The sequence below is a fragment of the Pantherophis guttatus genome, chromosome 1 (genome assembly GCF_059756535.1).
Source record: "Pantherophis guttatus breed Tessera chromosome 1, ASM5975653v1, whole genome shotgun sequence".
In the NCBI taxonomy this organism is placed as follows: domain Eukaryota; kingdom Metazoa; phylum Chordata; class Lepidosauria; order Squamata; family Colubridae; genus Pantherophis; species Pantherophis guttatus.
The window spans coordinates 4,853,302-4,875,201 of NC_142063.1; positions in this window are offsets into that span (position 1 = coordinate 4,853,302).

Genomic DNA, 21,900 nt, shown 5'->3' on the forward strand with positions numbered 1-21,900 from the left:
GATAGATAAATAGATGATATAGATAGATAGATAGATAGATAGATAGATAGATAGATAGATATAAATAGATGAGAGATGAAAGATAGATAGATAGATATAAATAGATGATATAGATAGATAGATAGATAGATAGATAGATAGATAGATAGATAGATATAAATAGATGAGAGATGAGAGATAGATAGATAGATATAAATAGATGATATAGATAGGTAGATAGATAGATTGATAGATAGATAGATAGATAGATAGATAGATAGATAGATAGATAGATAGACAGATACATATAAATAGATGAGAGATAGATAGATAGATAGATATAAATAGATGAGAGATGAGAGATAGATAAATAGATAGATAGATAGATAGATAGATAGATGATAGATAGATAGATGAGAGATGAGAGATAGATAGATAGATAAATAGATGAGAGATAGATAGATATAAATAGATGAGAGATGAGAGATAGATAGATTGATAGATAGATAGATAGATAGATAGATAGATAGATAGAGAGAGAGAGAGAGAGAGAGATGGGAGGGGAGAGAGAGAGAGAGAGAGAGAAAAGAGAGAGAGAGAGAGAGAAAGAAAGAGGGAGAGAGGGGGGGCATATGCTGCAAAATTAAGCAAAATTACTTTTAGCATGCTGGTCTTTTGCAATGTTTGGATCAGCTTCCTCCCCACTTATCTAAGCACCAAAGGGAAGTCCATGGTGGCCGTGGAGATCTTCTCCATCTTGGCCTCTGGGACTGGTCTCTTAGCTTGTATCTTTTTCCCCAAATGCTACATTATCCTACTTAGGCCCAGTCTGAATTGTAGAGAAAATATTATAAGAAAGAAGAATCTTGAAGTAATGCAGAGATGGACCTGATTTATATTTATTGAGGCATCATTAGAATGTAATAATATTTGTAAAAAAAATAATAGCACAAAGGAGGAACTTGTCAAACAATTCCTTATCAATTCCAACATGTTGTCACAATATAGCAGTTGTCAACAATAATTCCCACATTTTTTCCCCTATGTCTTCCAGTTGTCCCCATTGAGGCCCAGTGCTCTACATGATAATAAAGCTGACATTGAAGATATTTTTATCATTTCAAGGAGGACATTTTCTCATTTTATTCACTTTTTATTGAATTTTGTAATAATGTTTGTTCTTTTAAGCATTTGATTCCATATCTGTGTTTTTTAAGCATATATTTTCATTTCTATAGTCTCCAGAGCTATTGTAGAATTCCTTACTACTTTTCAATGGTTTTGGGGGGAGTGAAACTGTAGACAAACATGTGTCTAAACAACATATATTGCCCAACAGATAGGACAATTGCTTTTCCTTGCAATTATCAAAAGAACAGTAATTCTCAATGCATCCCCTGTGGATTTCCACCCACAAAAATCTTCCAAGATAAAACCTGCTTTAGAAAATATGCATCAGTTTTCCTGTTGGGGCAGGATATGTTGTGTTACTTTGTCTTACAAACAGCTAACTCCTTGGTTTAGCTTGACTCAACTGGCCTTAATTTTCTGTTCGGCCATAGCACAAACATATGTAAGAGGAAGCCTGGTTGAGATAAATTTCCCCTAAGGCTATCCAGGTTGCAGGCTCTGTTCTGCTAAAGCTCTGGTGAGATTTCAGGTGCTACCTGCAATTCTGTTTTTGCACAAATCTTGATTTCTCAGCTAAATGGGAAGGGGACAAGAATGACTGGGCTGCCTCTCCTCCTTCTGCTGCTGCTCTTCTGGCTCCTGCCTCCAACTTCTGCAAAGAGGATTCCAGTCACATGTGTACTGGCAAACACTTTCCAGATTCAGCAAGACTATTACACGCCTGGCGATTTCATGATTGGTGGGGATTTGCTCCTGGCAAACATTCTTTATGTCAATGACATAGACTTTAAAAAAGACCCATCCAAGATTCCTTATACACTGGTGTAAGTTTCACCTGGGGCGGGAAAATATAGATGATGGTTTGCTTTGTTTTAGATTCAAGGTCTGCTTTCAGAAATGTTGTAGTGATCTTTGCAAGTCTCATTGTAGCTCAAATCTTTGTGCTTTTCACAATAAAGAGCCAAACTCAGAACATATTGTCACCTTGATGGTGAGATGGAGGACATGTAAATGTAGTCAATAATTTTTTTAAAAAAAATACTCTACAATTCTTGATCTTTTTGAAACTCATCTTCAGGAAGATGATAAACCACATAAAAAATTAGGAGGGCGACAGATTTGAAACTGTGCTGGCCTTGAGAAGAAGTTGACCTATAATATTAATCAGGACAGAAAGTCATGATGAAAAGCTATAATAAAAGCTCATTCCTTTCCCAGTGTGGGAGACTGGAAAAAAAAATAAAACTCAGTTTTGGAATCGGCAGTGCTCATGACTGATGGCCTTTTTTTTTTTAATTTTATTTTATTTTATTGAAAAGACAGTGTCATGTCAGGATAACAATGCAAATAAAGCAAAGCCAGAGAGAGATCAATGGTAAATCTTGACATACATGCTAATAACTATAACTATACTATGTTAACAGTAATTGCAACAATACAAAAAAAAAAGGAAATTAAAGAAAACTTCAACTAAGTTTCTACTTATATTAACTTATTTAAAAATTTTTCCATATTATATCCATAGTTTTATACATCTTTGTTGTACTGACATTCATAAACTTCCCTCTCATTTTTACCTCTTGTCTCTATCCATTTGTAAAAAATATTCCATGTCCTGTAATATTTCGAATCTTCTTTATCTTTAATTTTTAAAGTTAATCTGTCCATTTCTGTACAATCCCAAATTTTCCTAATTATGTCATCATCCGGTGGGGTGTTCACATTTTTCCAATATTTAGCATACATAATTCTAGCTGCCGTCAATATATGTAACAGTAAGTAAATGGTTGCTTTGTCATAACTTTCCAACAATATACCTAAGAGGCATGTTTCTGGTTTGAACTCAATATGTTGCTCATCATTTCTAGCCATTTATGGATTTTCTCCCAATAGCTCCTTGCTTTCTTACATGTCCACCACATGTGGTAGTATGTTCCTGGAGTTTACATTTACTACAATTGGCGGACAAATTCTTATATATTTTGGCCAATCTTGCTGGTGGCGAGTGCCACTGATTTATTTATTTATTTTATTTTATTGAATTTATATACCGCCCTACTCCCAAAGGACTCAGGGCGGTGAACAGCCATAGAATACAACATATAAATACAAAATTTAAAATAAGATAAAATGAATTAAATAATTTGGCTGAACAAATTTAAAACCCCAATAATTTTAAACCAAATTTAAAATTTCCATTTAAAAAGGGGAAAGACTTAGGTCAGGCCAGCTTGATGAAATAAGAAAGTCTTGAGCGCGCGACGGAAGGTACACAGATCCGGGATCCTCCGTATCTCCGGGGGGAGCTCGCTCCAGATAGTAGGTGCCCCCACAGAGAAAGCTCTCCCCCTGGGGGCTGCCAGTTGACATTGTTTGGCCGACGGCACCCGGAGGAGTCCCTCTCTATGGGAGCGTACTGGCCGGTGGGAGGCTATTGGTGGTAGCAGGCGGTCCCGTAAATTACAAGGCAGTCCTTGTAAAACATTTTGTAAAGATTTTCTTTATATGCCGCAGCCAATGACTGATGGCCTTCAGTAAATCTATGCTGTCACACCCACACCCACACACCAGAGTTTTGTGTTCAGCAGGCCCACAGAAGCTGCTCAAAGAGACGACCAAATTGATTTGGGTTACAGAAGAGCAACTGGGAGGGATTACAGTCACTAGAGGAAAGCGATGAGGGAAGGATGGCAGAGGGGTGTAGCATGGTCCACAATATGGACAGATAGGCTTTGCTCCTTTCTTGCAAAGCCATCCAAGGTCTTTCATTTATATTTTTAAAAAGCTGACCTATGCGACTTGCAGCTCTAAGGAACAGCAAAATCAGACAAGGCAAACTGCACCACACGTAGAAGGACACAGGACAAACTGATCAAAAAAAATTACGATTACTTACGAGGATATAAATTAGAAGAAGAGGTAGTGAAAGAAAATATGATAACCTGGGCAAAAAAAATCGGTTATAGTATTCAATTAGACAAATGGGAAAAACTATGGAAAATAAATTATAAATTGACAATGTCTGTACCCTATAAAGAAAATCTCTATAAAATGTTTTATAGGTGGCACTTGCCACCAGCCAGATTGGCAAGAATGTTCCCTGGCACGCCATCAACATGTTGGAAATGCAACCACCACAAAGGCACCTATTACCATATGTGGTGGACCTGCCCAATGGCAAAACAATATTGGCAAAGGATCAAAATACAAATAGAGGAAATAACACACCAAAAGATAGAACTAAGACCAGAAAGCTTCTTACTAGGCATAGTGAATGGATACTATGAAAAAGAAACAACCTATTTAATTATACATATGATAACAGCAGCACGAATACTATACGCGCAACACTGGAAGAGTAGTGATATACCAACACCAGATAAAGTAATCAATAAAATTATGGAATGTGCGGAATTAGATAGACTCACAAAGGAATTACAAAATAGGGAAGAACATGACTTTTACTTAGTATGGGAAAAGTGGTAAAGTTGGTTGAAAGATAGGAAAGAGATGAAGCAATAGGAAGTAAACAAAATGACCAAATATAATATGATGGAAACAAAGAACAGAAATAGGTCAACAAAGATCAATATTAGATAGATAAAAGGGAAGGACCAAATAAGGAAGAGTCAAAATACAAAGAGAAATGTATATTACAGTTGCGACAAACTGGACATGTATTGAAATGGATGTTTATATGTTTTTATGTTTTGTACGTTTCATTGTTCTGTTTAGTTTATACTTATAAATAAAAATTGGAAAAAAAAAGAAGTTTTTTTCGTAACGTTCCCCAATGATTTTTCTCACTGTAGGCACCTAAGCAAGAACTACCAGCAGCTCCTGTCCTTGAAGTTTGCCATCACTGAGGTGAACAGGAATCTGATTCTGCTCCCAAACATCACACTTGGTTTGCAGATTTATGACAATCATGACACTGAGAGGAATATTTACCTCATCAACCTCTCCCTGCTCGCCACACGAGGCCAAATGTTTCCAGGTTATAAATGTGGCAACCAGGACCATCTGCTCTCTGTCATTGGAGGTGGCAACCCCAAATCCTCAAGGCAGATGGCCTCCATCTTCAGCATCTTCAAGGTCCCACAGGTAAGGGGGCTCCTCTAGATACAACATGAGGTAGTGAAGGCCAAATATGGCTTTTTCCGGCTCGTGCCTGCATATTTTCCAATGAGACAAACTGAGACAGGAAGATCATTCCAATGAGGGTAGAACAAGAAGCAATGGGTGGAAACTAATCAAGGAGAGAAGCAACTTAGAACTAAGGAGAAATTTCCTGACAATTAGAACAATTAATCAATGGAACAACTTAACTCCAGAAGTTGTGAATGCTTCAACACTGGAAGTTTTAAAGAAGAGATTGAACAACCATTTGTCTGAAATGGTGTAGGGTTTCCTGCCTAAGCAGGGGGTTGGATTAGAAGGCCTCCAAGGTCCCTTCCAACTCTGTTATTCTAGTCTAGTCTAGTCTAATCTATTCTTCTGGTCACAGAATTGCTCTGCGAGTTGTTGGCTATAACCACAGAAGACAGAATTTACAGCATTCCCCCTTTCATCATGTTGCGTGTCCAAGTACCTGAGAAACCTTGAAATTGCCAAACACGGTTGCCATCTGGTATGAAGTTCTGGAGCTGAGACCTCCAAGGACAGAGACAAGGTTGTCCTCTGTGTCACACACAGAGAGGGAGATGATAGATAGATAGATGATAGATAGATAGATAGATAGATAGATAGATAGATAGATAGATAGATAGATGATAGATAGACAGACAGACAGATATTATAGATAGAAGGTGAAGAGAGATTAGATAGATAGATAGATAGATAGATAGATAGATAGATAGATAGAGAAGGTGAAGAGAGATATCATAGATAAATAAATAGATAGATAGATGATAGATAGATAGATAGATAGATAGATAGATAGATGATAGATAGACAGACAGACAGATATTATAGATAGAAGGTGAAGAGAGATTAGCTAGATAGATAGATAGATAGATAGATAGATAGATAGATAGAGAAGGTGAAGAGAGATATCATAGATAAATAAATAGATAGATAGATGATAGATAGATAGATAGATAGATAGATAGATAGATAGATATTGTAGATAGACAGAAGAGAGAGAGAGAGAGAGAGAAGGTGAAGAGAGATATGATAGGTAGGTAGATAGGTAGGTAGGTAGGTAGGTAGGTAGGTAGATAGATAGATAGATAGATAGATAGATAGATAGATAGATAGATAGATAGATAGATATTGTAGATAGACAGAAGATAGAGATAGATAGAGAGATAGATGATAGATAGATGATAGTTAGCAAGAGCACTTAGACTTCTACACTGTTTCACAGTGCTTTACAGTCCTCTCTAAGCAGTCAGCAGAGTCAGCCTATTACCCCAACAAACTGGGTCCTCAGAAGCATGGAAGGCTGAGTCAACCTTGAGTCGATGAGAATTGAACTGCTGGTAGCCAGCAGTCAGCAGAAATAGCCAGCAGTACTGTATTCTAACCACTGTGCCACCAGGGCACAAAAGAGAGAGAGAGAAAGAGAGAAAGAGAGTAGGTAGGTAGGTAGATAGATAGATAGATAGATAGATAGATAGATAGATAGATAGATAGATAGATAGATAGATAGATAGATAGATATTGTAGATAGACAGAAGAGAGAGAGAGAGAGAGAGAAGGTGAAGAGAGATATGATAGGTAGGTAGGTAGGTAGGTAGGTAGGTAGGTAGGTAGGTAGGTAGGTAGATAGATAGATAGATAGATAGATAGATAGATAGATAGATAGATAGATAGATATTGTAGATAGACAGAAGATAGAGATAGATAGAGAGATAGATGATAGATAGATGATAGTTAGCAAGAGCACTTAGACTTCTACACTGTTTCACAGTGCTTTACAGTCCTCTCTAAGCAGTCAGCAGAGTCAGCCTATTACCCCAACAAACTGGGTCCTCGGAAGCATGGAAGGCTGAGTCAACCTTGAGTCGATGAGAATTGAACTGCTGGTAGCCAGCAGTCAGCAGAAATAGCCAGCAGTACTGTATTCTAACCACTGTGCCACCAGGGCACAAAAGAGAGAGAGAGAAAGAGAGAAAGAGAGTAGGTAGGTAGGTAGGTAGGTAGGTAGGTAGGTAGATAGATAGATAGATAGATAGATAGATAGATAGATAGATAGATATTGTTAATAGACAGAAGAAAGAGAGAGATAGAGAGCGATATGACGGATCGATGATAGTTAGCAAGAGCACTTAGACTTATATACCACTTCACAGTCCTTTACTGCCCTCTCTAAGTGGTAAGCAGAGTCAGCATATTGCCCCAAGAATCTCAGTATTCATTTTATCGACGTCAGAAGCGGGAAGGCTGAGTCAACCTTGAGACAGTGAGAATCAAACTGCTGGTAGCAGTCTTGCAGTCCTGCATTCTAAACACTGTACCATTATGGCTCTTTCAAACCTTTGCTTTCAAAAAAGAATTTCTCACTTTCTTCAGCTCAGTGTTGGTTTTGAGATCCCTCTGGAATACAGATCAGTTCACCCTTCCTTCTTCCGGATTAATCCCAAGAAATTTCCCGAGTATATGGCTTTAGTCCAGCTCCTCCTGTATTTCCAGTGGAACTGGGTTGGGCTTCTGATCTCTAAAGATGACAGTGGAGAACTTTTCATCTCATCTCTGATGCCAATGCTGAAGGAGAAGGAGATCTGCCTGGCCTTCCCTGAAATATTAAATTCTGCTATTAATGTGTTGGGATAACAATTTATTATCCAGATTTTGCTTGAAGTTGAAGTGATTATCCTGTTTGGAGACTCCACTACTATGACATTGGTAGGGTTTGCTCTATTTCATTATAGGAAATCTAAATCATTTTGGAAAGTTTGGATCCTGCCTTCCTTTTGTGATCTTAGCATAGTGGGATCTCAAGATGTATTGCCATTTAGAAAGTACTTCCATGGGGCTTTGCATTTTAGGGACCACACTAGGGATGTCTCAGAATTCAGACATTTTCTCCTGTCTTTAGACCTTTTGAAGCCAGAAGGAGATGACTTCCTCCCGCTATGATGGGAAGAAATCTTTAAATGCCAAATTTACAAACCAGGAATGATCTCTAAAATGTGGAAAAAACAATGTACGGAAAAAGAGAAAGTAAAGAATCTGCCATCATACGTATTTGAAACAAGCATGACGGGTGAAAGTTACAATATCTACAATGCCGTTTATGCTGTGGCACATGCATTACATGCAATGCATGGATCAGGAGCACAAAGAACCATGATGAGGCTTGGAAAGAGGATCTCAAACATCCAGGCGTGGCAGGTAATCTCTGGAACTTTTTAGTCAATCCACAAATCCTTAGAGTTTAGTTTAGTTTTCTTTATTGTCATTGCACCTCGTACAATGAAATTAAATGCCATCTTCAGTGCACATTATAACTATAAAAATAAAACACAAACACACATCCTTCACATTCTATACAACTGAATTGAAAACCCCTGATACTGCGCTAATATTGCACTATACAGTAGAGTTCAATATAGTTACTGCCCTGGGATAGAAGCTGTTTTTCAGCCTATTTGTCCTTGTTTTTATTGTCCTGTACCGTCTGCCAGATGGTAATAGTTCAAAGAAAGGGTGTCCGCATGCTACCATATCAATGAATTTGAATGCAGGTTAAAACAGCATTTATTAAGAAAATGAATTGTATATATAAGTATTTGTTGAGAAGGAACAGAGGGAGGAAAGAGAAGTAAAGATGCCCGTAAGATCCATAAAGAAAACAACTTCCTATAAGGTCTTCAAAAAATGTTTCAGGAAGTGGCCATTTCAGGAAGGAGGTTTCAGCCCAGAACAAGATGGCAATCGGGATATTTTTATGAATGATATTTATGCAAATCAGTTGAAATCCTAGTCAAAATTCATGCAGAACTATCTCAGTTTCAGTCACCAGGTACCCTGAATCCAAGCTATAAAGAGACAATCTATTCATTTTAACCTTACAATCAAGATCAAGGGAGGTACTAAGACCACTCTATAAAGCCTTAGTAAGGCCACACCTAGAGTACTGCATCCAGTTTTGGTCACCATACTATAAAAAAGATGTTGAGACTCTAGAAAGAGTGCAGAGAAGAGCAACAAAGAGGATTAGGGGACTGGAGGCTAAAACATACAATAAATAGATTATAGAATTGTCTCTTCACTAGTCTAGTGAAGAGAAGGACCAGGGGAGACATGATAGAGGTTTTTATGAAGATATTGGACAACCACTTGTCTAAAATGGCATAGGGTCTCCTACTTGAGCAGAGGGTTGGACTAGAAGACCTCCAAGGTCCCTTCCAACTCTGTTCTTCTATTATTCCTGACATTAAGAACAGTAAATCAGTGGAACGGCTTTCCTCCAGAAGTTGTGGGAGCGTCATCACTGGAGGATTTCAGGAAGGGATTGGACTGCCATTTGTTGGAAATGGTGTAAGGTCCCTTGGGCGAGGGGTTGGACTAGATGACCTACAAGGTCCCTTCCAACTCTGTTAATCTAGTCTAATGTTTATTAATGCGTAAAATTTATACACTGCCCATCTTACCCCATGGTAACTCTTTCTGTGTTTCTATGGCTTAATGTCATAGTCATCCAGAGCCTGGATAGCTCTGCAGACTAAAGCACTGTAATTTAACACCAACTGTCTGCAATTAAAGTAAGTTCGAATCTCGCCAAGGCTCAAAGTTGACTCAGCCTTCCATCCTTTCTAAGGTAGGTAAATTGAGGACCCAGTTTGTGGGGGCAATAAGCTGACTTTGTAAAAATATACAAAAGTATGAAGGCTATTGCTTAACGCATTGTAAACCGCCCTGAGTCTCCGGAGAAGGGCGCCATATAAATCATTTTTTTTAAAAAAAATGTCCTACCTGACCCTACTCCATCTATTTCATTTGTCATTTGTTATACAGTTCAGCGTGTTGTGTAAAAGCAGCCTCTGTAAGCTTCAGAACACAGAGCAGGACTCCAAGTGATCTGATCCTAATGGGTTTCTGGTCTGAAATAGATCAGATTTTTTTCTGCATCAGTGGATAAATGTTGGACTTTCCTGGGTAGCGAAGTGACAAACCAGGACAGGTGATTCTTTCCATATGAACACATTGGTTCAAACCTGGTTCCTCCATAAACAGAGGGATAGAATCAAGATCACGTGAAGTGTTAATACTACTTTATAAGGCCTTGGGAAGGCCACACTTGGAATCCTGCATCCAGTTTTGGTCGCCACAATATATAAAAGATGTGGAGACTCTAGAAAGAGTGCAGAGAAGAGCAACAAAGAGGATTAGGGGACTGGAGGCTAAAACATATAAAGAACGGTTGCTGGAATTGGGTATGTCTAGTTTGATGAAAAGAAGGACTAGGGGAGACATGATAGCAGTCTTCCGGCATCTCAGGGGCTGCCACAAAGAAGAGGAAGTCAAGCTATTCTCCAAAGCACCTGAGGGTAGGACAAGAAGCAATGGGTGGAAACTAATCAAAGAGAGAAGCAATTTAGAACTAAGGAGAAATCTCCCGATAGTGAAAACAATTAACCAATGGAACAACTTGCCACCAGAAGTTGTAAATGCTCCAACACTGGAAGTTTTTAAGAAGAGGTTGGATAACCATTTGTCTGAAATGATGTGGGGTTTCCTGCTTAGGCAGGGAGTTGGATTAGAAGACCTCCAGGATTCCTTCCAGTTTATTCTATTCTATTCTATTCTATTCTATTCTATTCTATTCTATTCTATTCTATTCTACTCTACTCTACTCTACTCTACTCTACTCTACTCTACTCTATTCTACTCTACTCTACTCTACTCTATTCTATTCTATTCTATTCTATTCTATTCTGCTTCCACTGAAGTCAGTGGAATTATACAGTATTGTGATAGAAATAATTTAATAATTCTTCAAATGTATTTCAGCCTTTTTGGTCCATATGGATAAATTCATTTAATAGTCTCTTTAACCTATTCGCCATTCAATAATGGCGAAGAGAGACTATTAAATGAATTTATCCATATGGACCAAAGTGGCTTCTTACCTGAAGGAAATGTATTTCAGCCTTCAGGTTGACTCAACCTTCCATCCTTCCTAGGTGGGTAAAATGAAGACCCAAATTGTTGGGGGCAAGAGGCTGACTCTGTAAACCACTTAGAGAGGGCTATAAAGTACTGTGGAGCAGTGTATAAGTTTTAAGTGCTAAGTATTTGTTATTTTTATCACTTTGGGCTGAAGAAAACATTTAAAATGTATATAGTCAAGTAATAAAAGAGCAGAGCTATACAATGAAATTTCGTAGGTGGCATGCAATTTTTTTGTAGATACCAGTAGGTATCATTCTCATAAACCTGGAATTGAAATAGGCATGACATAAATTCCCCAAAATGAAAGGAACCTTTTGTCGTCTTGAGAAAGAAGTCAAATATTTGGTGTTATTCCTGATTGCTCAGGTCTCCACCAAGAAAACTCCTCTAGCTTTTCAGACATACTGCTAACTTTTAAGATGACAACCCTCACAGAATGATCGAAGCCACGATGTCTCTCATAGCTTTCAGCTAAGGACTCCAATTTTTGAAGGTCTCTTTTCTTTCAGCTTCTTCCCTATTTGAGGAATGTTCAGTTCAACAACACTGTTGAAGATGAAGTCTCCTTCTCAGAAAATGGACTGGGATCTCCTCGTTACGATCTTCTCAACTGGGTTTTCCTCCCCAATCAATCGTTCATTCCCATGAAAGTTGGACAGATAAATCCCGGGGCTCCCCCAGGCCAGGATTTAACCATTAACTCCAATGCAATCTTTTGGGCCACAGAGGTGAGCTGGAAGGAAATACTGTAACTTCAGGGATAAATTCATTCTCTCCTGGAGATGCCCAACATCCTTCTGACTGGAAAGCAGGTCTACTGAATCTGGATATGGCAGATACTTTATGAAAAACCTGCTTCAAATGTAACTCATTTGAGGTATCATTTGGGGCCGGTCCCCTTATTTTATTTATATATATATATTTAATTTATATGTCACCCATCTCATCAATAATGCAATTCTTAACAGCATAGAAACAATAAAATGATAAATACAAACAACAATTTGAATTAAAAGAGAGCCAATCCATGAAACATCAGGATTGGGAAGAACTGCTTGAAATCCAGGATGCCATTAGAGCAGGCAAAAGTGATTTCCATGGACCATTTGTGTTCAGTTCAGTCCTCCTGATTCTTTGTTTTAGAAACGCTGTAGCTCAATGTCAGATGCCTTCCTTTGCATGCTGACATCCGAGATGTTCAGGATCTATCTGTGGGTGAGAAGTGCCACTGGCCTGAGACTAGTGAGACTAGGGTGAGACTGACCCTCAATGTCCTCAATTGGGACATCCATGACCTGCATGACTGAGAATCTCAACACACTTCTTGCTTTCTTATACATCCTGGTTAATCATTACATTTGAATGTCTATGGAGATTCTCAGACATCCAAGTCATGGTTGTCTTTTGGCACCTTTGGGATATTACCTTTGATGTTTCTGAAAAAAAAAAAAAAGATCTGCCAACACCTAGAAGCAAGTAAACTTATAACCAGAACCCCACATGGATTTGTCAGAAACAGATCATGTCAAGCAAATCTTATTTCATTCTTTGACAAAATGAATAAATCAGTGGACCAGAGAAATGCTGTGGATATAGTATATTCCAGTGGTGAAATGTAAAATTTGTTACTACTGGTTCTGTGGGCGTGGCTTGGTGGTGGTGGGGGTAATGTGACTGGGTGGGCGAGGCCAACTTTTTTTTTCTTTTAAAACCATTTTTTCTACAACCTCTTCGAGAGGTTGTAAAAAAATGCTTTTAAAAGCCTCTGACGATCCCAGCTGAATTGCCTGATCATCAGAGGCTTTTTTTTCTTTTAAAAACATTTTTTCTACAACCTCTTCAGCCAAAGAGGTTGTTAAAAAAATGCTTTTAAAAGCCTCGGTGATCCCAGCTGAGTTGCCTGATCATCAGAGGCTTTTTCCTGTTACTTTTAAAAGCATTTTTTTGGCCGAAGAGGTTGTAGAAAAAATACTTTTAATTTTTTTTTAAAAAAAGCCTCTGATGATTGCGCTGCTCAGCTGGGCATGGAGGGGGGGGCAGGGATTTTTGCTACCGGTTCTCCGAACCACCTGCCACCATCACTACCAGATCAGTATATTTGGATTTCAGCAAGGCAATTAACAAAGTAGACTACAACCTAATTCTTGGCAACTAGAAAAATGTGAGATAGAATCACCACCAGATGGATTTGTATCTGGCTAATAAACCACACTCAACTACTTAATGGTACTACATCTACACAGAGGGAAGTAAGCAGTGGGGTACTACAAGGTTCCATTTTAGGCTCATTACTCTTCCATATCTTCATAAATGACTTAGATGAGGGAATAGAAGGGGAATTCATCAAATTTGCAGATGACACTAAGCTGGCAGGAATAGTCACCACCCCAGAAGACAAGCTCAGGATCCAAAAAAATCTTGACATATGGGCCTCGATCCAACAAAGAGTATGTAGGAGAGCAACTAAGATGATTAAGGGACTGGAAAGTAAAACATATGAAGAACGGTTGCAGGAGTCTAGTCTAGAGAAAAGATAGACTAGACTATAGTGTTATGCCAGTATTTGAGGGGCTGCCACAAAGAAGAGGGAGTCAACTCAATTTCTAAAGCACCAGAAGGCAAAACAAGAAACAATGCATGGAAACTAATCAAGGAGACAAGCAATTTGGAATTAAGGAAAAATTTCCTAATCGTGAGAAGAATTAACCAGTGGAACAGCTTGTCTTCAGAGGGTGTTTGCCGTCGCGTGCCAAAAGTGGGGGGGGGAGCGGGGGGGAGCGGATATGTGTGCCCACATCCATAATTCAATGCGCCCCGCCCTTCTGCACATGCGCACGTGACCCCCCCCACTTCCCCCTGCTTTTGGCACGCGATGGCACAGTAGGACCATTTTCCCCCCTCCCCAGGCTCCAGATGCTTTCTAGGAGCCTGGGGAGGGCAAAAACAGCCTTCCCCAACTCCCCGGAGGCCTTCAGGAGGCCAGAAACAGCCAGTTTCCCAACTTCCGGTGGGACCAGAAGGCCTGGAAATCAGTTGGCCGGTGCGCACATGCGCACTGGAGCTGAGCTAGGGCAACACTCGCATGCCCACCAATATGGCTCCGCGTGCCACCTGTAGCACCCATGCCATAGGTTCGCCATCACAGGTATAGGGTCTCCTGCTTGAGTGGGAGGGTGGACAGGAAGACTTCCACGGTCCCTTTCAACTCTATTATTCTGTATTCTGTAAGTCATTCTGAAGATGGAAATAGGAATGTGGAAATGAACTGATGAAGAATGTTCATCACCTAGGTCATTGCATACATTTCCTTTTTCTCTTTTAGAAGGTGCCCTTTGCCAGGTGTGGCATGAAGAGATGCCAGGCAGGAGAGAGGAGGAGAGTTCCAGAGGGTGAGCCAGTTTGCTGCTACCAATGTGACGTTTGTCCAGAAGGGACCATTTCTAATCAAACAGGTAGAACAAACCTGAGAAACCTCCTTCCATTGTAGATCTTCCTGGGATAAAGAAACTATGACTATCGGCTTGGAGATCCTGACTGCAGTGAACATTATGGCATTTTATAGTTTTTTAAAACAACATTTATTATATTTTTATATTTGTATTTATGCAATTTATATGCCGCCCTATCTCCAAGGACTCAGGGTGGCTCACAACCATAAAATGCATAATTCCTATTAAAACGATATAAAGTTAAAACCCAGTTTAAAACAGTTTAAAATTGATTAACCCCCCTCCCACCATCAGTCCAGGCTGCGGAACAACCAGGTCTTCAACTCGCGGTGGAACGAGCGAAGGTCGGGGCCATCCGAAGCTCCAACGGAAGTTGATTCCAGAGGGTGGGTGCGCCCACAGAGAAAGCTCTCCCCCTGGGGGTCACCAGCTGACACTGTCTGGCCGACGGCACCTTGAGGAGGCCCTGTCTGTCAGAACGCACCGGGCAATTGGGGATTGTCACTGGCTGCAGGGGGTCCGACAGGTATCCCGGGCCTAGGCCATGAAGGGCTATATAGGTGATAACCAGCACTTTGAACCTCACCCAAAGGGCAACCAGTAACCAACGCAAACCGCACAGGAGGGGTGTAACATGGGAGTGTCGGGACTCTCCCATCACAACCCGCGCAGCCGCATTCTGCACCAGCTGAAGCGTTCGAGTGGTCTTCAAGGGCAGCCCTAGGTAGAGAGTGTTGCAGTAATCAAGACGGGAGGTGACCAGCGCATGAGTAACAGTGCGTAGGGCATCTTGGTCCAAGTAAGGGTGCAACTGTCGCACAAGGCGAACCTGGGCAAACATCTATTATTAGATGTTTTAGTGCATATGTATTTCTTTCTTTTTTAATTACTTGTTATATGCCATCCAGTCGCACTCTTATAATATGATCATCATCATCATTTAATGACCCCATAATCCCTTGCGGGACAGAGTCTGGCAACTGAATGGAGCTAGCAGAGTGTTTTAATGGCCAGATGCCTTTCCTGTCACCAATCCAGAGTTTTGTTCAGCAGATATATTCTCATTGTGCCCAGAGAGAGAGAAATATCTGCCTCTACCTAGGATCGAACTCACAGCCTCCTGATTGTGAGGCGAGAGCTCCACTTCTAGGCTACCACACCCCTCTCCTTCTTATGAGACTATGATAAATAATAAAATAATAAAATAATAAAATAAAGTAAATACATAGAGCAATCTTCAGATGCTCCCTTCCATCATAGATCTTCCCAAATTGTCTTTGTCACCTTTTGGTAGGGTGGACAGGTTACCAATACTCATTTTTTTTCCACAAGAAATCTTTAGGATACAGACCAAAATTGTCATGCACCCCCCCCCCATAGTATCAGTTCCCCACTCATGAGGAACAAGGATTGGGCAGTTCTGTCCACCCACCACCGAATGCACAATATTTCCAGGGCAGGAATTGGTCAATCCCTGATCACCATTCTACTCCCATCCAATATCAGAAACTAATGAGAAATCTCCTGATTGCTATCCTGAACGAGTGACTTACTGTGTTATTTATGATTTCTAATTTTCTTCCTTTAGTACTGAGAACTAAGATTTCCCAAATAAATTGGTAGACCTTTGGAGAAAGGAAAGATTAATCTCTGCTAACAATTCCCTGACACCCCCACAAGAAAAATCTGACTGAGTGATGGGAAGAACTTAACTTGAAATAGAAAGCTTAGAATTCAAGACACACAATTCTCATTTATATTGGGCCTCTGGATCTTTCTTTCCTTTCTCCCTCCTAAAACCAATTTTTCCTGAGAATCGTTTGTGATCAGCACTTCCCATTCCACATTTATGTCCGTGTGCCTCCCTTGTTATGATGTTCTTAGCAAATACAAAGTAAATAGAGTCTATTGAGATTTTCAGTCATCCAGGTTAGTAGATAATGTATTTCAGTGTTTCTGAACCTCAGCGAATTTCATATGCATGGATTTCAAATCCCAGAATTCCCCAGCTAGCAAGGATTTTAGGAATTAAACTCCAGATATCTGAAAGTTATTGAGATTGAAAAAAACAGATGTAGACAAACATCAAATAGCAGGATTTATGGTGGCAAATCTATTGATAATCTAATATAAAGTGAAAAACTCTAACCCACATCTTCATAGCCTACTTATAAGGCCCTTGATACTCAACAGATTCCTTTGAGCAACTCATTCTCTGGTTCATCTTGAAGTAAAGAAGATCTGCAATTTCTAGCACACCATAAACCATTTCTGGACCGGGACTCCTTGCGCACGGTCACTCATGCCCTCGTCACCTCCTGTCTGGACTGCTGTAACGCTCTCTACATGGGGCTCCCCTTGAAGAGCACCCGGAGGCTCCAACTCGTCCAGAATGCAGCCGCGCGGGTGATTATGGGAACGACTTAATGCTCCCATGTAACACCGCTCCTGCATGAGCTGCACTGGATCCCGGTGGTCTTCAGGATGCGATTCAAGGTGTTGGTCGCCACCTTTAAAGCGCTCCATGGCTTAGGACCCCGGTACTTACGAGACCGCCTTCTGCCACCGATAGCCTCCATCAACCAGTATGCTCCCACAGAGAGGGACTCCTCAGGGTGCCGTCGGTCAAACAATGTCGACTGGTGACCCCCAGGAGGAGAGCCTTTTCTGTGGGGACACCTGCCCTCTGGAATGAGCTGCCCCCGGAGATTCGTAGGATTCCTGACCTTCGCACCTTTCGCCGCGCCCTCAAAACGCTATTGTTTCACCAAGCAGGGCTGGCCTAATGCTATTTTAATGGGTTGTCTTTATTTTAGCTTTTTTGGCCAAATTATTTAATATTTTTAATTCGTCTTTTAACTTTTATATTGCTGTGGGTTTTATCTCTGACTGTACACTGCCCTGAGTCCTCTGGGAGAAGGGCGGTATAAAAATTTAATAAAATAAATAAATAAATAAATAAATAATGCCATGGGTCCTTCTGTCAATCTTATTTTGAGGTGCTCTCTGCAGAAAGGAGTCATGACTGAAATATTATGTGGGACAGGGATTTTTCTCATGGCAGGTAGCGCAGAAATACTTAGACAAAGACTCTTGATTTCAGATGCAGCTCACTGTGACCCCTGCCCAGAAGACCAATACCCCAACAAGGACAAGGACCACTGCATTGCCAAGAAGATCCACTTCCTTGCCTATCAAGACACCCTGGGATACATCTTAGTTTTTCTCATTCTTTTCCTCTCTGTGATCACATTGGGAGTTCTGACAATTTTCCTTAAGCATCGTGATACACCGATTGTCAAGGCCAACAACCGAGATCTCACTTACATCCTCCTGGTCTCCCTTCTGTTCTGCTTTCTCTGCTCCTTCCTCTTCATTGGTCGACCCGGGAAGCTCACCTGTCTCTTCCGACAAACTGCCTTTGCCATTGTCTTTTCCGTTGCAGTTTCCTCTGTCTTGGCAAAAACTGTCATGGTGGTTCTGGCCTTCATGGCTACCAAGCCAGGGAACAAGACAAGGAAACTCTTGGGAAAGCCACTGACCAACTCCATTGTCATTGCCTGTCCCCTGGTCCAAGTAGTTCTTTGTGCCACCTGGCTGGCAAAATCACCCCCATTTCTCAACTTGGACTTCCACTCCTTGTTTGGAGAGATCATCTTGGAATGTAATGAAGGCTCAGCTTCAATGTTTTACACTGTCCTTGCCTACCTGGGTGTTCTGGCCCTCATCAGTTTCACGGTGGCCTTTCTGGCTAGGAAATTGCCTGACAGCTTTAATGAAGCCAAGTTCATTACTTTTAGCATGCTGGTCTTTTGCAGTGTTTGGATCACCTTCCTCCCTACTTATCTGAGCACCAAAGGGAAGTCCATGGTGGCTGTGGAGATCTTCTCCATCTTGGCCTCTGGGGCTGGTCTCTTGGCTTGCATCTTTTCCCCCAAATGCTACATTATTCTACTGAGGCCCCATCTTAATTGTAGGGAAAATATGATAAGAAACAAACATCTCTAACTAATGCAGGGATAGGCCACATTTATATTTTTCTGTCTGAAATGTATTTGGAACATTTCTAAACTATCATGAATTGAGAGATTTGTCCAATTTATAGTTATTCATCAAATGCTGTGTCTAGGCACAATATACCTCTTCTCCACAACAATTACCCAGCCTTTTGTTTTCCATGTCTTCCAGTTATCGCCACTGAGGTCTAGTGTCTTGTATGGAAATAAACCCTGGTGTTAAAGTTGTTTATAATTTCAAGAAGGACATATTCTCATTTTGTTTCTTTTAATTGAAAATTTTTAACATGTTAGTGTTTTAAACATGTTCACTATCAGGAGTTTGGAGTATATATGGTGTCAACTAATCTGCTGATAGTTGCCATAGAAAAGGGGGAGGGATCAGGGGGGATATGAAGAGCCGAGGTGGCGCAGTGGTTAGGGTGCAGTACTGCAGCTACTTCAGCTGACTGCTAGTTCAGCAGATCAGCAGATCAAATCTCACCGGCTCAAGGTTGACTCAGCCTTCCATCCTTCCGAGGTGGGTAAAATGAGGACCCAGATTGTTGGGGGGCTATATGCTATTTAGTAGACTGTCTTTGGTGTAAGCCGCCCAGAGTCCTCGGAGAGTGGGCGGCATAGAAATATGAATAATAAATAAATAAATAATAAATATTACATTGCAGCTTTGCAACTAAGGCCGGGATTCAAGGCCATTCTTGCTGGCTATGTTATGTGGTGTGAACACTTATACTATCCAAACAATCTATGGAAGAGGCCAAACTCCATCTTGAATGCACATGCTCAGTTTCACATAACTCAAATACACAATTCCACCTTGATTGTCAAGTGCATCTTATCTGTGGATTAACAATAGGAGACCCAAACTCATTTTTCTCTATCTGGTGTATTGCTCAGTAAAGAGAAAAATTGCTTTTCCATGCAATTATCAGAAGAACAATAATTTCTAATGTATCCCCTATGGATTTCTACCCATGAAGATCTTCCAAGTTAAAACCTGCTTTGAATTACTTACTCGGAGTTCTCCCAGTGGAGGCAGAACATGTCACCTTGCTTTGTGTTGTGAAGAGGCAACTTCACAGTTTGGTGAGACTCAGCTAGCCTTAATTTCCTCTTTGGTCACAGACCATACACAGGTAAGAGGAAGTTGATATAAATTTGCCTTGGGGCCATCAAGGTGGAACAGACTATCTCTCTTGTGCTAAAGCTCTGCTGAGTTTTCAAGGGCTCCCTGCAATTCAACCTCTGAACACACAAAACAACCTTTTGATTTTTGATCCAGGAGGAAAAGTGAGAAGAATGACTGGGCTGCCTCTTCTCCTCCTGCTGCTGCTCTTCTGGCTCCTGCCTCCAACTTCTGTTAAGGGAATGCAAACTGGGTGTGTGTTGACAAACACTTTACACACTACGAGAGACTTTTACAGGCCTGGTGATGTTATTATTGGTGCAAATTTTCCCATGGGAACTATACATAAATTCAACTTCCAATACTTTAAAGAAGTCCCATCTTCATTTCTGGATGATACTTTGTAAATTTCACTTAAAGGGGAAACATGTAAATAATTATTTGGTTTGTTCAAGAACTCTTTTCAGAAATATCTGTTCTAGTGATGTTTGCAATGCCCTAGCGTAGTTCAGATCTTTGTGCTTTTCTCAATAAAGAACCAAACTCATAAAATAGATCAGAATTCTCAGTCTTTGAAGGACTCTCAATCAGGAAGCTAATAAACCACCCAAAAAAGTGAGGAAGGACAACACCTTAGAAACTGTGCCTAGTGAAGAAGTTGACTTACCCCTGATACTAAACTCAAAGATGAGATCAACCCATTTACAGTGTCAAGGAGTTGTAAAAAATCCATCTGCATTGGATTCAGCAATGGTTTCCAGACCTGAAGAAGCTGCTTCAAGAGGGTAGAAAATTAATTAGGGTGGAAGAGAAGCAATTGGGAAGAACTATATTCATTGGAGTAATCTGAAGAAGGGAGGGCTGATGGAGGAGTATAAAATGATCTGTGATATGGATAAACAGGATTTTCTCCTTGCTGTCAAGGCCATTAATCAAGGAACAACCTTAACAATGAAAAAAACCCAAAGGAATTTGGGAGTTCCTGCTGCAAAGGACGTTTTTAAAAATGACATGACCTACTCCACACAAGCTTTCCTTAAAATTTCCCTGATGATTTTCTCACTGTAGAGTCCTACCCAAGAACTACCAGCAGTTCGTAGCTTTGGTATTTGTAGTCACAGAGGTCAACAAGGATCTGGTTCTCCTCCCCAACATCACCCTTGGCTTCCACATCTATAGCAATTCTCAGACTCAGAAGGAGATTTCCATAATCAGCCTCTCCCTTCTCTCCACAAGAGGCCGAATGGTTCCAGGTTACAAATGTGACAGGCAGCATCCTCTGCTCTCTGTCATCGGAGATCTCAACCCCAGATCCTCAAGGCAGATGGCCTCCATCTTCAGCACCTTCAAGGTCCCACAGGTAAGAGGGCCTCATTGAATAGAGTATGGGGTAGACAAACAACAAAGCATACAGTGAAGCTAAAGGTGGAAAAGGGGTTTGCAGGGACCTATATTTATATTTTGTCTTTTTATAGAAGTCAAAAGTGATAGATAATGAGCTATATTGAAATGTGGTATTTGTCAAGAGGAATTCTTTCCTAATCTATTCTTCATAAAAGTAGTGTAGTTAGTATATTCTCTGTATTAATTTGAGATTCCCTTGGCTTTTCACACATCAATACCAGGCAAAATACATAAACTCTTCTTCCTAATATGTAATCATTCTTCCTAATTTAACATCATAATTACATAGAATGATGGAATGCAGGGCCAGCCCAATGTGTAACATGTTCACACTGGTGCAATAGGACTGGGTACTTTGTTAATATGATTTATTGGGTCAGGGATTTTCTGTCTTCACTGTGAGTTGTATTGTGTTGGTGGGAGTGTACTGAGGGAGCTCAACCAATCTCATTGTACATATCTTGTGCACTGACAATAAAGATTTGAAATTTCCTAAGAAGGCAAGAAAATTAAGCTTATCACTCAAAGTGAGCCAGGTGGGGCAACAATCCACATAATGGTGACCCATAAAATTTACTCTATCAAGAATCTCACTTTCTTCAGCTAGGTGTTGGCTTTGAGTTCTCTCAGGGAGAGAGAAGAGTTTATCCTTCATTCTTCTGGATTAATCCCA